At 46.7% G+C, this 18548-nt stretch overlaps 1 protein-coding gene across 1 annotated transcript in view; it reads right to left on the bottom strand.

Annotated features, from left to right (window-relative positions):
- Positions 1 to 18548, bottom strand: part of KSR2 (kinase suppressor of ras 2) — a 427400-nt gene that overhangs the window by 179094 nt on the left and 229758 nt on the right. The gene's annotated exons all lie outside the window — the stretch shown is intronic.

Below are 18548 nucleotides of genomic sequence, written 5' to 3'. Positions count from 1 at the left end.
CTGGCTCTCATGTCTTCTCCTCCAAGAAGCCTTCCCTGACACCATAGTCCATCCCAGCAAGGATCGAGTGTTCTTCCTCCAGGAAGCCTTCCCTGATACTCCCCATTTCCTCCTAGTTTCGGTTGGTGCTCCTCCTCCACCCTTCTAAAGTATTCTCTATGTATCCCTGTGTCTTCACTTTCCTGTTTTTTCCAAATTTATTCTTGTAGGCTTTGTCTGGCTTCCCAGGTGGCATGGTGCTGAAGAGTTTGTCTGCCAACGTAAGAGACACGGGTTCAATCCCTGGGTGGGGAATATTCCCTGGAGTCGGAAATAGCAACCATTCCAGCATTCTTGCCTGGGAAATCCAATGAACAGAGGAGCTTGGTGAGCTACAGTTCATGGGCTCACAAAGAGCTGGACACAACTGAGCTTGGCCAGGCATACACATGCACACACACTCTCTCTCTTCCACGTGGACTGAGGATCTTTGAGGGCAATGATTTTGTACTGTTTTCGTTTTTATGTCTTTGGCAGCCAGCACAGAGCCTGACACACAGTCGGTGCTCACGTAATGCTTGTTAAAATGATCACTCTGGATGGACACTTAGCATACAGCGTTTGAATTCTCCTGACTGTGTGCTCTTTGGAGGGTCGGACCCTGTCATTTCTGTTGGTGGAACTCTCAGCCCCTAACTCAGCCCCAGCTGAATAGAAGGTCCCTCTTGGGCTGGTTTTGAAATGTTTCTGCCCTTCCCCAGGAGCTTATGTGATCAGCTGAAGAGAGTTTGGTTTAAGACTGCACCCAAAAAAAAAAAAAAAGACTGCACCCAAAATTACCCTCACTTCTCTCCCCCCACCTCCCCCCACCCCAGTGCCCTGTTCAGGTGTGGCAAGGAGTTGGGCGCCCTCCTGTGGTCAAAGCAATCCCACCTTGCAGATTTTCACAGCTCTGGACAGAGGGCGGGAGAGTGTGTTAAATTTTAAGAGTGGAGGCCTCCCACACAGGCAGCCTAAAAGTCACCCTCTCCAGGAGGTCTGCTGCTCCTCAGCTTTAAGGAGTTCTAGCCGTGCCTGCCGAGTCGCCCCCTTGCAGCGCCTGCACTGGCAGCCTTGCTTATTATCCCTCCAGGGGTCGGCAGCAAGGCCTCTTGTTAGAATGGCAGGCAGCGTTGGCTGGCTCACCCTGCCCGTGCTTGGAGACGAGACGGGGGTAGGGCACAGCATTTCATTCCACATGAGCGTCCAGCCGTGGAGGTTCAAAAAGGCATCTGCACAGAGGTAGTGGGAAGTAGGAGTTAAATTCACACAGGTTTTGGGGTCGGGGGGGAGGACTGGAGCTCAGGTCCTGAATGTGACCTCAGGAAATGTGATCCCACCTTTCTTTGCCTCAGTTTCCTCGCCTGGACAATGCGGGTAAATCATAGCACCTACCTAAGAAGGAAATCGTGATACTAAGACTTCTGTGAGATCACGTGCATGACCCAGGGGGCAGCACAGAATGGGGGTTCAGGTTACCTGCTATTAATGCCACTACAACCAGGTTAAGCTGGATGTCGGTGCGGACACAAAGCAGGCACCCCTGGGTCAGAGCCGGGTCCATCCATGTGCCCCAACTCAGGCTGGGAACCAACATCCTCCACCTCGCGAGAATTCTAAAGGACTGTGGCCCAGATTTGATCTGTGAGCCAGGAGGACTGTTTATTAACATCCTCCCAGTTACTTCTCAACTATGGGCTCCTGGAGGGCGGAGATGCACCTTATTTCTTTTGCCAGCCTCGGCCACCTCCGCCTGGGTCTGGCAGACAGCTCTGCACTCAGAAGGCTCCTGATGAATGCCCATTTGCCAACCTCCCTCTCAGAGCTTTCATCACAAAGGTTGCCGAAGGAAGTCCCAAACTGATGGTTGGGCTTTGGACCATTTCCTCTCCCCAAAGTCTGCTGGATCTTGAGTTAAACTGAGCTGCCAGCTCACACAGCCCCTCAGCTGCGTCAGGGGTGGGGTTGTGTCCCCTTGAACTCAAAAGTCTTCAATGGCCAAATCCCTCATCATCTCATTAATGGGGTCTGGAGCATCTGGCGCTGTTGACTGGGAGGAAATGACAAGGCTGGGGACAGACAAGCTCCTCGCGGGCATGGCAGGAGGACAGGCGAAAACACACATTCTCACACACCACCCTGGGCGGCAGGGGGCTAATCCAGGAGCCATTTCCCCAAACAGGAAAAAACGCCCGCTGGTCTAACCCGGGGCTGTGTGAGCTGCTCCTCCTTCTCAAACTGCGCCATTTAAATCTTTTGCAGTCGGCCTCATCTAATTAGCCAAAGGAGGACCTCCAGGAAAGACCCTTTCCAAAAAGCAAAGAATAACACCAGTTCGTGGATGAGAAGGGGTGAAAGTTGGGGTGGGGGTTACTTAGGGACCCTGGACTCAGCTGCTCAGAGGAAGAGGAAGGTTTGGAAAAGCCTAAGGCTGGGAGAGTGTTTATTGAGAATCCACTCTGTTCCTTGGCCACAGGCAACAACCCTCATTTCTGGCTTAAGCATGCCTGGAGCAGGGCAAGAATCAACGGGGGCCCTGGCAAAAACAGGGGCACCAGTGAGTCCGTCAAACAGCATAAGCTGCATTTCCCCAGGTGTGGAGGAACAGGCAATACTTTCAGATGATACACGGAATCGTGTTTGTATTTTAATACTTAAACTTTGAAATATTGATTTTGCACACCAAATCTATAAATTCATGCAGTTAATTTCCAGTATACAGCCTTATGTAAAACATACAAAGAAGCATTAAAAGAAGAGGAGGAAAGGAAAGAAGAAAAAGGAAAATAAAGAGAAAAAGAGGAAGAAGAAAGGAGACAGAGGAAGAGACACTGGTTAAAAAAAAAAATTGTCTAGTAAATCCTAGTATAGGTCTCACCAGAGTGGCTAATGGAGTTGACAGCACCAAATGTCAATAAAGAGCAACCAGAATTCTCATAAAATCCTGGTGACACTGTGAATTGGTACAACCATCTAGGAAAACAATTTGACAGTATTTACTGAAACTGAACAAATATTCTGACCCAATAATTTCACCCTAGGGTATTATGTCCTTAACCAAAACGACTGCCCGTGTCCACAGAATGACCTGTGTAAGAATGTTCATGCCAACACTGTTCACATGGGCAAACACTGGGAACACGCTCAATGTCCATCAGGGATAGAATGGATAAATATATCGAAGTACACTCATATATTTGACTGTAACTGCATGACGATGAAAAAGAGGAAACTACTGCTATACTACAATATGGCTGAGTCTCAAAGAGACAGTGCTGGGCCAAAGAAGCCAGCCACAGAAGAGCATATGCTGAGTCCCTCGTGATTCCATTTCCATCAAGTTCAAGAACAGGCAAGACTGATCCATGGTGAGAGAGGCCAGAAGAGTGATTTTTGGGGGGAAGTTATTGGCTAGAAACAGAACCAACAATCCTTCTCAGTGCTGGGTATGTCCTCTGTATTGATTGGGTGGTACTGATAAATAAAATTCATCAAACTGTACACAAAAATTGTGCATTTTACTTCTGAATGGAAGTTATGCCTTACAAAAAAGTCTTTTAAACAATAGTAAAAAAGACAATCCAATTAAAAAGTGAAAGATTAAAAGATTTTAATTTACATTTCTCCAAAGAAGGTACACAAATGACTGACAAGGACATGAAAAGATATCCAGCATTATTTAGTCATTCAGTTCAGTTCAGTCGCTCAGTCGTGTCCGATTCTTTGCGACCCCATGAATCACAGCACGCCAGGCCTCCCTGTCCATCACCAACTCCCGGAGTTCACTCAGACTCATGTCCATAGAGTCAGTGATGCCATCCAGCCATCTCATTCTCTGTCGTCCTCTTCTCCTCCTGCCCCATTAGGGAAATGCAAATCAAAGTCACAATGAGATGCCACTTCACACCCACTAAGATGGCCATAATCAAGAAATCATAAAACAGTAAGTGTTGGTGAGGATGTGGAGAAACTGGAACCTGTGTCCACTGCTGGTGGGACTGTAAAATGGTGCGGCCACTATGGAAGACGGTTGATGATTTCTCAACAAGTAAACATAGAATTACTATCTGACCCAGCAATTCTACTCCTAGATATAGTCCCAACAGAATTGAGAACAGATGTTCAAACAAAAACTGTACAAAATGTTTATAGCAGCATCATTCACAATAGTCAAAAGGTGGAAATAACTCAAATGTCAACCGACAGGTGAATGGATAAACCAATTGTGGTCTATCCAGACAATGGACTATTTCTCAGTGTTATGAAATATGGATTCATGCGACAATGTAGATGAACCTCAAAAACTTGAGCTAAGTGAAAAAAACACATGCAAAGGCCACACACATATGATGATTCCATTTATATGAAATATTCAGAATAGCAAAACCTATAGAGACAGAAAGCAGATTAGTGGTTGCCTGGGGCTGAGGTCAGAAGGATAAATGGGAAATGACTGTTTAATGGGTCTGGGGTTTCCATTTGAGCTGATGGGAAATTCTAGAACTGGACAGTGGTGATAGTTGCACAAGATTGAGAATATACTTAATGCCGTTGAACTGTACACTTTAAAATGGTATATTTTGTAGGATGGATAAACAACAAGGTCCTGCCGTACAGCACAGGGAACTGTATTCAATATCCTGTGGTTTTCTGTGGATAAGGACAGCAGACAACACAGTAACGTGCTTCCCAAGGCCTGGAAGTCAAGTAGCCTGGATGGAGGTCCTGCTCCCCTCATGTTAGCTTTGTGGTAATGGGCTAGTTGCTTCCTTGTTCTGAGCCTTTCTGCTTGTTTTTCAAAGAGGGTTATCATCCAAGTGTGCAAATTACCACAGGAGATTAGAGAGATCTGAAAGGTGTGAGGCCTGGCACCATCCTCTTGGTATGAATCTGTATTGTTTCCCGTCAATTTCCTACTTCGTGAAGGCAGGTGACCTCCACTCTGTTTTCCTCGTTTCCTCTTACCGCCAGTGAGCGCTACCTCAGCTTCTCTGTGCCTTCACTCTCCCAGAAGCCTCTCGCATCTTCTCCCTGCACATCCTTAAAGGCTGAACTCGAGGACGAGCAGCTCTGACCCCTCCAGAACCATCTGATGCTGGGCTGCCATCAACAGCCCAGCATGTGCATCTCTCTCATGCCCGAGTGCTCACTGCATTCCAGACACCAACCCTACACAGGCAGTACTTCTTGCAGTCCTCCCCACCGCCTTGTGGGGAAGGCGCTACAGTCATTCCCATTTTACAGATGGGGAAACTGAAGCTCACAGAGATGACGTGGCACTTGGCTGAAAATTCAGCACAGGTCACCCAAGCACACTCTCAGTTCAGTTCAGTTCAGTTCAGTCGCTCAGTCATGTCCGACTCTCCGCGACCCCATGAATCACAGCACGCCAGGCCTCCCTGTCCATCACCAACCCCCGGAGTACACTCAAACTCATGTCCACAGAGTCGGTGATGCCATCCAGCCATCTCATTCTCTGTCGTCCCCTTCTCCTCCCGCCCCCAACCTTTCCCAGCATCACAGTCTTTTCCAGTGAGTCAACTCGTCGCATGAGGTGGCCAAAGTATTGCAGTTTCAGCTTTAGCATCAGTCCCTCCAATGAACATCCAGGGTTGATCTCCTTTAGAATGGACTGGTTGGATCTCCTTGCAGTACAAGGGACTCTCAAGAGTCTTCTCCAACACCACAGTTCAAAAGCATCGATTCTTCGGCGATCAGCCTTCTTCACAGTCCAACTCTCACATCCATACATGACCACGGGAAAAACCATAGCCTTGACTAGACGGACCTTGGTTAGCAAAGTAATGTCTCTGCTTTTTAATATACTATCAAGGTTGGTCATAACTTTCCTATCAAGGAGTAAGCGTCTTTTAATTTCATGGCTGCAATCAGCATCTGCAGTGATTTTGGAGCCCAAAAAAATAAAGTCTGACACTGTTTCCACTGTTTTTCCATCTATTTCCCATGAAGTGATGGGACCAGATGCCATGATCTTTGTTTTCTGAATGTTGAGCTTCAAGCCAACCTTTTCACTCTCCTCTTTCACTTTCATCAAGAGGCTTTTGAGTTCCTCTTCACTTTCTGCCATAAGGGTAGTGTCATCTGCATATCTGAGGTTATTGATATTTCTCCCAGCAATCTTGATTCCAGCTTGTGCTTCTTCCAGCCCAGCGTTCCTCATGATGTACTCTGCATATAAGTTAAATAAGCAAGGTGACAATATACAACCTTGTAAGGTATTGTGTTGGACACCATGGGACATTAACAAGGAAATGTGAGCCCACTTTGTTCTCAGCAGCCCCACCTTGCATACCACTTCCACACCAGTGGAGACGTGGCCAGAAAGCAGGAGTCTGTCCCACACCTGCTTCATGGCTGTGGGTATCCCACCAAAGCAGAGCAGGAATCTCAAATTCAGGTGTAACCCACCAGAAATCGACTTTCACTGGAAGTAGGTCATCCCAGCTACCTCCTACCCTGACTGGGTGTGCAAAATGTAAGAAACTCTGAGTTATGCCTGGGCATTGTTCTCTTGTTCTCTAGGAGGCTGCCTGCTGGTTTCAGCTGGGTAGATCCAGCCAGATTCTTCTAGTCCCAGGGCTGACAAACTACGGACCAACTCTGGACCAAACCCACCTCCTAACCGGTTCTTGTAAATAAAGTTTTATCAGCCATGCCCTTTCATAACACATTGTCTGTGAACTCATTAGCTTGACAACGGGGGAGGTAAGTTGCAGCACACACTGTATGGCCCACAAAGGGGAAAGAAACTATTTCCTCTCTTGCCCTTTACTGAAAAAGTTCTCCAATCCCTGTTCTAGGCTCCCTGCCCACAGATGTTAATCATGAAAAAATCCTAAAAAGAACCAGAGCTGGCTTGGGATTTATTTTCCCTCAAGTGACAGAATCTCTTGACCTTTTGCAGCTAAATAATAAACACTCCGCTTCCTATTCCCTTTTCTTCTTGTAGCTCAGCCACGGTGGCCTGACTCATCCAGGGTCAGGCATCAGCCACATCCCTGAGTTTAAGTATAAACCCCTTTGCCTAAATCTATGCTGTCCTATACAGTAACCACAGCCACACGTGGCTATTAAAATTTAAAAATTCAGTAAGATAAAATTTACAATTCTGTTCATCAGTCTCAAGTTGCCACAATTCAAGTGCCCCGAAGTCACCTGTGGGTAGCGGCTGCCATTTTGGACACAGCACTTCCAGCATCACTGGAACTTCTTTTGGACTTTGCAGATCTAAGGCACCCTGTTCCCGGCCGGGTGAGGTGATCACTGTTCTGCTATTACAGCATCTGCTTCATCCCACTCCCTCTCTTCTCTCTGATTTTCCCCCTCCCTCTCCTAATAGTAAAATGAACTTTGCTTCGCAAAAGGCTGGAGACAGCAGAAATATGTATCATAAGGGGTTGATCCATTCAATGGTATGAAATGGTAACTCCATTTGATGGAGCTGTGTAGGTGTTTGAAAGAATCTGGATAGTGAGAATACCACTTATTACAAAGTGAAGGAAAGAAGAGGAAAAAACAGTATATACAGTATGACCTCATTTGTGTCATTAAAATATATATTAGTGAAAAACATGAATCCAGTAAATATTCTTAGGATAAGGAGGTGCTGGACTCCAGCAGTGAAGGAGGCTCAAGAGTCATGCTTTTCCTGGGTTGGTATCCTGGTGGGGGATACATGAAATGATAAGGAAATACTGGTTAATAATAAGAGCTACAGGAAGAATGAAAATCAGGTGATGCAGTGGCTCGGTGGCAGGGTCTCTCTGGGGACACGGCCTTTAGGCTGAGACCTGCATGTCAAGGAAAGCCAGACTTGCAGAGATCTGAAGGGAGAGGAGACCAGGCCATGAGGAAAGGTCCAGGCCAGGGCAGGTCAACTCACAGCGAGAGAGGAGAAAAGAGGCAGGGGGGACACTCAGAGGAGACTGTGCAAGTGATGGGAACCTGTTTGAGAGGTTTAAGAAGGAAGGTGATGAAATCTGATTCTGTTCTTAAGAGATCACTCTCCCCGGTGCGTAGAAAGTGGACCGTGATGGAAGCAAGAATGGGGTGAGGGAATCTGGACTGGAGGCTGCAGAAGGCACCCAGGCAAGAGTGCGCCATGGGCCTAGGTCTGGGTCATGGAGGAAGAGGGAGAGGAGGTGTCTGGGACTCGGCTCTCCCGGGACTTGCTGGCCAATTCAGTGTGAGGAGGGAAAGAGGGAGAGACGCGAGATGGGCGCTAAGCTGGTGCGTCATATGGTCCCCAGTCTAGGTGGGCACGCTCATGTCCAGAGTTACACGAGAAGCAACTGGCAAACTGGGATTTCCAGAGTACGTGCTTCATTACTTTTAGACTTTTCTCTGCCATTTGAGCTTAGCAACAGGAGATTCCTTTTATAATAATAATAATAAATCTTTAAATGCACACTGTATTATTTGCTTGAATTTCTCTTTATTTTATTAAAATGAAAAAAATCTCTAGAAAACAAGAGGTATGGGCATGGAATAATGTGCCCAGTTGTTACTTAATATTTCAGTGATGCTTCATTATTATTTCAAGTTTTATACTGAAGATCAAATTTGAGGTGAATTTCGTTTCCCATATGATTGGTACTAGTTAGTAACTGGTATCTCAGATTTAGTTAACAGATATTAAAATGTGGTTGTTTATATATTCTTAGAAATTTAGCATATATGTTTACTTATATAATATTGTGTTTGTATATATTAATTATATACAACATTACATAAATTTTATGGATGTATATATTTATACATGTTTGTACTTTTATATTTATATGATATACAATTAAACATATACATATATTTTTATACATTATATATGCATGCATGCATGGGTGCTAAATCCTGCCCTACAGCTTAAATGAGACATGACAGTTGTGCATGTCACGTCCAACTCTGTGTGACCTTATGGACTGTAGCCTCCCAGGCTCCTCTGTCCATGGGGATTTCTTCAGGTAAGATCACTGGAGTAGGTTGCCATGTCCTACACCAAGGAATCTTCCCGACCCAGAGATCAAACCAGCGTCTCTTAAGTCTCCTGCATTGGCAGGCGTGTTCTTTACCACTAGCGCCACCTGGGAAGTCCATTTTATATAATGATATATAATTAAATATATGTAAACTTTTATCTAGTGCATAATACATAACTAAACAAATATATTACATATAAATGTCATATGTGAATGTATGTATAAATATGCACTTGAAAATGTCTTAAGAACAGATATACTGTATTTTTTTAAGGTTAAACTTCACTCAGTAACAGATCAGCTCTCAATATCCAATAGATTTCTACCAAGACTTGATCTAGGGAAGAGCAAACAGTCCTCATGCACACGTTTTCCTCTCATCCACTGAGATACACTTCAGATCCAAGGTGAGTTGTTGTTTAGTTGCTAAGTCATGTCTGACTCTTCTGTGACCCCATGGACTGTGGCCCACCAGGCTCCTCTGTCCGTGGGATTTCCCAAGCACAAATAGTACAGGAGACAAAAAAATGATCAGGAGAGGAAAGGAAAGATTGTCCAGGGCAGAGGTCGACAAACTTCCTGTAAACAGCCAGAAAGGAAACATCTTGGGCTTTGCAAGCCCTAAGCTCTCGGTCACAGCTACTCAGCTCTGCCCTTGTAGCACAAGCTCAGTCCCAGGTGACACGTGATGAACGGGCAGGGTGTATTCCAATAAAATACCCACAAAAGTAGGCGCTGGGCTGGATGTGAGCTGCAGCTCGCCAACCCCTGTCCTAGTAGGGTCTGGACTCCCCTGAAAACAGGAAAACTCCTCTGGTTTGTTTCACCCCGACTCCCACTTCCCATTACCTGGCTCATCCCGTGAGCTTGCCACCCATGCCTGCTGGACTTCCTTTCCTCATCCTGACCCCGCCTGTCAGGGTAGGCTGGGTCTTGTCATAGCACCTGGACATGCTTTCAAGCTCCAGCCCCGTTTTGGAATACACATCTGTTTTTCTAATTATTTGATGAACACGGACCTCTCCCATCCACTTGGAAGCACCAGGAGGGCAGGGATCGTGTGTGACTTGTTCTGTGTGGATCCCCAGGGCCCGGTATGGAGTCTGACACATAATAAGAGCTCAATTAAAGAAATGAATGTCTGAAGGTCCAAGTGTGCCCACTGTACATCACCTGAATGCTCGGGGGCTCCTCCTGGCAGTGAGTGAGATGGGGGACCCTCCAGTGCACCCACTTTGCCTTGATGCCATAGGTGGGGGGTGCCAGGCTGGCACCCACCCTATACATTTATTTCTGGTAGGAGATATTTTCTATATGGAGTGGCTGTGGGGCTGGTTAACCTGCAGGACAGGGAAGTGCCCATATCAGCCACCTGGGGGGTGGGGGTGGGGTTTGAATTCCAGTATTCCTGGGACTGCTCATGTCAGCATTAAGACTGGCCTGGCTGAGAGGTAAGGGGTCAGATGCTGTGTTCTGGACACATTATCTCATTGGAGTAGGAACAATCATGACCCCCGTTTTGCAGTGAAGGTAACTGGGTTTCTCCACAATTAACATACCCAGGTCACAGCTCAATAAAGGCTAGGAGCGTGATCACAGATTTCACTGACTCAAAGCCAATTCCTAATCGCTCTATCAATCCCACCATAAGAGCTGACCACATATAGTCCCATCTTACAGCAGTGCTTGTGCAGATCTGGAGTTGTCCAGGTTGTTATGGGGGTTGGCTGGGGACAACCAATCTTACACTTACAAGCCAGGCATCTTGTGGTCTCAACCAGTTCTTGACCTGGACACGGACAATGCTGCTTCTGACCCATGGGATGACCCAGAGGCCCCTCTCTGGCTCCCTCTCCAGCCTCCCCCACCCCATCTGAGCTCATCCAGACAGCCACCCTCAATTCTGCCTTCCAGGCCTGATCTGTGCCGGCATCCAGGCCAGTTGATTTTCCTGCATCTCTGTGATTAGGAACTAATCTTATATTTTTGTTCCCCAACCCATAAATCAGTTACAGACCAAATATTTACACAGGCCATCATTTCCGAATGAACCAAGGCTCATGACAGCCCTCATTATTAGAAAGGATGACTGATTTTGGACAGAGATTTCACCGGCATGTGGCTGGATGTTTTCTTTTAGGTTTCCCTCCCCCTCCCCTGGCCTGAAGAAAAGACAATTTCCAAGATGAATTGGTACAGAGGTCTGCTCTTGCTGTCTCCCTGGGGACAGTAGGATGTGGACAGGCTTCCATCAGCCCCATAAGTGACAGCCGGTATTGGCTTCTTCCCGCTTCTCTTGGCCTCCCCCTGGGCAGAGAATCATTTAACTAAACATCCCCTAAAATCAGAAACCCTAAAGGAGACTGTGGTGCTGGAGAAAACTTTTGAGAGTCCCTTGGACAGCAAGGCAATCAAACCAATCAATTATAAAGGAAATCAACCTTGAATAATTCACTGGGAGGACTGATGATGAAGCTGAAGCTCCAATACTTTGGTCACCTGAAGAGCTGACTCATTGGAAAATACCCTGATGCTGGGAAAGATTGAGGGCAGGAGGAGAAGGGGACAACAGAGGATGAGACAGTTGGATAGCATCATCGACTCAATGGACATGAGTTTGAGCAAACTCTGGGAGATAGTGAAGGACAGGGAAGCCTGGCGTGCTGCAGGTCCTGGGGTCACAAACAGCTGGACATGACTAAGCAACTGAACAAAACAAAAGGAGACAGAAAGAAGAGGCCAGGGAGGGGAAACTTGGCAGCATCACTACCACCATTAGTGACACCCATCCCACTGGGGATGGTGTGGCCTGCCCAGGGTGACCCTGAGGGGGTCATGTGCTATCATTGGGTCCATCCGTCCGTTCCGTCGCTCAGTCGTGTCCGACTCTTTGCGACCCCGTGGACTGTAGCCTACCAGGCTTCTCTGTCCATGGGATTCTCCAGGCAAGAATACTGGAGTGGGTTACCGTTTCTTTCTCCAGGGGATCTTCCCAACCCAGGGATCGAACCCGGGTCTCCCGCATTGGAGGCAGATGCTTTAACCTCTGAGCCTCCAGGGTAATATCATGTAATATCACTGGGTAGGTAAGCAGGAGGCTGAGCTGCTGACCTGGCTCTGTCATTACTTAGCAGGTCACTGCAGCCTTGGAGGCTGGTTTCCCTTCCTGTCAAAGCAGTGATCTGCCAAGTTGCTCTGTCCCTTCCCAGTTCAGGTATCTTGGCTCTCATCAGGTACCATCTCATCCATTAAACCTTTACAATGAGCCTAGTCTTGTGCTAAGCACTTTATAGGTGTTCGGTCGCTTTAATCTTTAAGATGGGGATCGTCATCTCCAGGTGAAGAAACAGAGGATCAGAGAGAATGAGCCACTCGCCCAAGGCCACACTGCACGTGAGGAACAGAAGCCCGGACTTGAAATTGGTTCCATCTGACATCAGTGCTCCTGGTCCTAAAATATATCACAGCCTCCCTGAGACCTGAATTTGCTTGGGGCACAGAAGCAAGCTGTCACGTGCATTCTTAATGCCCCTATATCCCCCAGTGAAAGCACTGACTGAGGGTCAGCATCCCAAGCAAAGGCAGAATTGACAATTGTCTGCCAGGTGGTAGGCCAGTGGAGAGCCTTCTCTCTGCAAAGCTAGAGGTCAGCAGGAAATGTTTCTTCAAGGAAACCATGACTTTTTTTGTGTGCCACCTATAAAGCTCTTCAAAGAAGCTTCCTTTACCCTGGGAAAAATTAATTGGGAGTGAATCTTTACAGACAAACCTAAAAAGCACATATTTCAATCTGGTGGTTCTCCGAGAGCCACATGAAAGGCGTCTATCAGAGCCGGCGAGACAGACAGCAGCCTCTGACAGCTCTGAGGGCTTGGGCAGGATTCAGACAGCACCAGGGCCGGCTGGGCACTTGGGCCAGCCGCTTAACCCCAGCGGGTGTTCAGCCACTCCACTCGTAAAATGAGGGCTTAGAGCAGATCATCCTTAAAAGCTCATCAATCCTCACTGTGACGATTCTGCGATTCTGCCCTCTTTCCTCCAGACTTACACCGTGACCTTCGGCAGGTCAGAAACCGCAAGGCTTAGAGCCTTCTTATTTATACCATGGGATAACCTCTCCAGACCCCTTGTTTACCCCTTGCTTCTCTGGGGGCAAATGAGTCAGCATGATCCCAGTGAAACCTCGGCGCTATGATCCCAGCGGTACAGAATTTCCGATAAGTCGGGACTGTCCTACGGTGACTCTGAGAAGAAGGTCTGAAACCCTTTTTCCACGTGAGTTTGAACACTGGTGCCTGAAATCAGTGTTTTGTTTGGCTTTTCAAACCAAGGCCTTCCACCTGGTTTCAACTTCTGCATCCAACAGTGACTTGTTATGATAAAAAATGCATTCATTGGGGATCAAATAATACAGAGGGCGGGCCCACCAGGGATTGTAACTTAATGTGCTTGCCACATTTCTCTGCTCAGCACATCTCAGGTATTAAAAATTCTTAGCCAATGGCCTGTCTGGCTGCTTTGCAGTGGACATTTGATTGTGACCACCCACCCCCCTTCACTGTTTGGGGGAATTCTCTCTCCTCTGTGCATAATCTTGTTGGAGGCGTCCACCAGGGAACAGAGGTTGCCCATCCCAAGTCACCAGGTGCCAAATCAGACCCATCGGAATCTCTCCAGGGAATGTGAATCTTGAATGGTGTGACACAATGGAAAAAAACACTTTGAAGCTCAGCTGATCTATGGCAGCTCCCCCAAACCCTTTCAAGTCATTCCTGCCACTGAGAGCCTCTGGGACGCTCTGGATCCTGCTCCTCTCCAAGCTTTCCAGTAGATCCTGAGAGTTATCCTGGAATTTTCCAAGTAGGTCCATTCTCTGCGTAAGCTGGCTAGAATTGGCTTATGTCATTTGCAACCCAAGATCCCTAGTGCACCCTTGAGGGAGCCAACAAAAGCTGAGTTTCTTTTTCAAGAATGTCTATGGTTCCCTTTTTCACTGTGTTGGGCAGTATATTCTCAACTCCAGAGTTTCTCAAATCCTTTGGGGTAGGACCCAGACATCTGCATTTTTAACAGGCTTTCCAAAACCACTTCCACACTCCTGAGAACTGCTGCTCTGTCTGCCAATCCAACACCAATGGTCTACACTGTTACCAGCACGTGTAGCACAGGCTGACACTCTGAAATGAAGGACCACTCACCTTGCCAGCATCTGCTCAGATTCTCCAAGGACCAGACCTCAAGTTCTGAGAGTTTAGGCCAGACCAGGGTGAGAGTATGCCAGAAGAGAGGAAAGCTATCACCGAAACACACTCCCCAAGATAGACATGGGGACACAGCTGCAGAAGCCACATTGCCCATCTCTGGTGCAAGTTTGAAAGCTAAGGCTTCACCACCCTCCCCATCAGAAAAGTCCACAATATTTATGTCAAACTGGAGGCATCGCAGAGAGAGCCTGAGTTAGTGGATCCCCACTAGAATACATATAGAAACTAAAGCAGAAAATGTCTTAATAAGGGAGTGATTTAATAAAATATGATGCATCCACACTTTAGAATACTATGCAGTCATGAAAAAGGATAAGGTAGTTCTATAGCCAGGATCAACCAACTTTTTCTATAAAAGGCTAGGTAGAAAATTCTACACACTTTGCGGGCCAGGGAGTATCCATCACAGCTCCTCAACTCTTTCAATGAAGCACAAAAGCTGTCCTGGGCAACACATAAACACATGGGTGAGGCTGTATCCTAATTCAGTTTTTTCTTTTACAAAAACAAGTAGTGGGCCAGATTTGACCTGGGGCACCTGGTTTGCCAACTCCTGTTCTCCAGGAGAATATGGGGAAAACGCCACCAGATAGTGATTTATGAAGAAAACTGACTGCCTGGCCACATATCTAGCGTGATCTCATCTCTACAAATATATAAAAATATGTATAGATACATTTGCACAATATTTGAATATACTTACTATATATTCCTATGATGCATTTAAGGTCACAGAAGAAAGGCAGTGGGAGTAAGAGAGTTGGAGAAACTCCCACATTTGACTATGTATGTGAAAAGTAAGCAAAAATGCTTACCATGGATGTAATGTGTGTAATTTGGAAGGAAGGGGAGAGGGAAGGGAAGAAGAAGGAAATTAGGAGAAAAGAGAGAGAGGGAAGAGTGAAGGGAGGAAAGAAGAGAGGAAAAGAAATAAGGCAAAGGAGGAAGAAGGGAGAGAGGGGAAGGACAGGAGGAAAACTGTGTTCCAATAAAACTTTATTTACAACACCAGGCAGTGGGCAGAGTTGGTCCATGGACCATGGTCTAATCTAGAATACTGACTCAGTGAGGGCAGGGACATGGCAGTGTCTAGAGAAGGCCCTGGTGCACAGTAGGAGCTCAAGAAATAACTGTTAGAAGAATGAATAAAACCTGGCCTCTCTCTATGAACCTAGGAAACTAACAACTCAACTATTACCCTAAGCCCTTGACACGAGCAGATATAAAGGGAACCTGGTTGTGTGTTACTCAAATGTCTTAAATTAAATGCTGCCAGCATATAGGTTAATTAAATGGCAGTGATCTTTAAAAAAAAAAATCAGTTCTTATTCTCACAATACCACATCAAAGGGGTCTCGCTCTGTGGCACTGGGCTGCTTTAGAAAAAGAGAAACAGGACTCTGGCTTCTGCTCCACATCTAGAGACCGGTCCCCCAGTTCCTGCCAGGCACAAAAGCTGGTCTGCGGTCATGCAGGTCCCCAGATCTGCTGGCAGATGTTTCCATCTCCACGGAAACCACATCTCTAAATGCCAGGCAGTGTTTTCCAACCACAGGCAAACAGATTCTGATTTGGAGGAAAATCTACAAATCCCTTCTCAAAAACAGGAACAGGGCTTTAAGAGGGGAGCAATATGGGGTGGCAACATTGCAAAGGTGACTCTCAAAAGTATCGGGGCTATGTTTTTTGAGGGGGTGGGAGGAGAGATGGGAGGCTTTGCAAGAGGATTTTTAAAGCAGTGAGAAAATTGCTGTGCTTTTGGACACTTTGTTCCGCGGTGCTTGGGAATCAAGGGCAATTAGCGTCTCAACTGGCAGACTGGAGGGAGCAATGTCAAGTATAATCTTTAAGTCTTGGGGAAATGATACAACCTGGAGTCTCAATGCTACAGAGAAAGATAGCTGCAGTGGACACTGAGTCACTGGCCCTCACCTTCTGCCACAGGCACCTGGGAAGCTAATAAGAAGCTCCTCTCTTCCTCTTAAATATGCAAACCTGCCTGCCCTTTGGGTTCTGCTGCCTTCAGTGTGACTGCGGCATCAAGATGAATTATGTATCAGAGAGGTTTGGCAGATTGACAGAGACAGACAGCTGCCCAGCAAAGGCCGTGCTAAATGCAAACACAGCCATCAAGACGTCTCAGAAGGCGCTCTCCTGCCCCTGTTCGTTTTGGTACAGAACCCCTCAGCTGTCTCCATCACTGTCTGCTGTGTCCATCCCAGGTCGCTAGTGGACACAGAAGCCTCCAGGAAGAGAGTATATGTCATGAGTCCAGCCATGAGCTGCAAATTCAGTCAAGGAGCAGGAATAAAATTCAAGTGAAGAAGAAGGGGGCCTCCCCACTCTGGGCACTGGAATAAACATTTCCCCTACATTACTTCCAATCTTCAGAGCTCACGTAGGAAATAGAGGACCATGTCCCCATTTTATAGATGTAGAAACTGAGGCACAGAGAATGGAAGCTGCTTGCCCAAGGGCCCACAGAGGTAGCACTCCACCCAGACCCTGCCGCCTACAAGTCTGCACTCCTTTACCTCTGAAAGGTGCCACTGCTACAGTTGGTGGGGGCTCAAGAGAAGGAGAAATGACAAGTGTGGATTCGAAGAAAGTATGGAACAAAGAGACTAACAATCCAATTATTAAATGGACAAAAGACTTGAATAGCTATTTCTCCAAAGGAGATCTGCAAATGGTGGCCAACCAAAACATGAAAGGATGCTCAACGTTGGTCATTAGTCAAATGCAAGTTAAAGCCACAATGAGATACCACTTCACACATGCTAGGGTGGCTAAAATTTTTAAAAAGGAAAATAACAAGTGTTGCCAAGGATGTGAATATGGAACCTTTGCCCATTGCTAGTGGGAATGTAAAATGGCAAAGCTGCCATGGGAAAGTTTGGTGGCTCCTCAGAAAGTTTAAACATGATGTGACCACAGGACCCAGCAACCCTGCTGCTGCTACTGCTGCTAAGTCACTTCAGTCATGTCCGACTCTGTGCGACCCCACAGACGGAAGCCCACCAGGCTCCCCCATCCCTGGGATTCTCCAGGCAAGAACACTGGAGTGGGTTGCCATTTCCTTCTCCAATGTGTGAAAATGAAAAGTGAAAGTGAAGTCGCTCAGTCGTGTCCGACCCTTAGCGACCCCACGGACTGCAGCCTACCTGGCTCCTCCGTCCATGGGATTTTCTAGGCAAGAGTACTGGAGTGGCTTGCCATTGCCTTCTCCACCCAGCAACCCTACTCCGAGATTTATCTCCAAATGAATTAAAAATAGGGATAGGTACGCAGGCAAATGTGGGCTTTCCTGGTGGTTTAGTGGTAAAGAATCTGCCTGCCAATGCAGGAGACATGGGTTTGATCCCTGGGTTGGGAAGATCCCTTAGAGAAGGAAATGGCAACTCACTCCAGTATTCTTGCCTGGGGAATCCTATGGATAGAGCAATCTGATGGGCTACAGTCCATGGGGTTGCAAAAGTGTGGGACATGACTTAGTGACTAAACAACAACTCAGACAAATACATGTATATGTATGTTCATAGCAGCATCATTCAAAAGGTAAAAATGACCAAATGCCCATCAAAGGATGGATGGTTAAACAAGTTGTGGCACATCTATACTATGGAATATTATTCAGCTGTGAAAAGGAATGAATATTTATAATATGGATGAACCTGAAAAACATGATGCTAAGTAAAAGAAGCCAGACACCAATGGTCACATATCGTACGATTCCACTTATGTGAAATGTTCAGAACAGGCAAACCCTTAGAAACAGAAAGCAGAGTAGTGCTTGCCAGGGGCTAAAGGGAAGGGGCCCAGGGAGTGACTACTTAATGGGTATGAGCTTTCCTTCTGGGGTGATGACAATGTTTAGGAACTAGACACAGATGGTGGCTGCCCATGATGAAGTTACCAAATGGCACTGCATTGTTCACTTCAAAAGAGTTTGATGTTTTCTGAATCTTGATGCTGCAAAAGTGACTTTATTTCCATTTAAAAAAATACTTTTTTAAAAAGGGTGGCATCCAAAGAAATGGGGACACTGGGTGACTGTAAAAGTGGAAACATGGACGTCAGGAGACCTGGAGGTTTTTGTCACCACTGACTCCGTGACGGGTCACATCCATCGGTGTCTCTGGGCCTCAGCTTCCTTGCCTGCTGGATAACACAGTCACAGAAAAGGCTCTTGGAGATGCCCTCACTCGACAAGCGCTGGCTGAGGGTCTACTATGAGCAGGTACTGGGAACTTGACAGTAAGCTACAGGC

This window comes from Moschus berezovskii, chromosome 19 (assembly GCF_049115385.1).
Source record: "Moschus berezovskii isolate FMDL1 chromosome 19, NW_MosBer_1.0, whole genome shotgun sequence".
NCBI lineage: Eukaryota > Metazoa > Chordata > Mammalia > Artiodactyla > Moschidae > Moschus > Moschus berezovskii.
The sequence above is the reverse complement of the archived record's forward strand: the minus strand, read 5'-3'. Positions and strand labels throughout refer to the sequence as shown.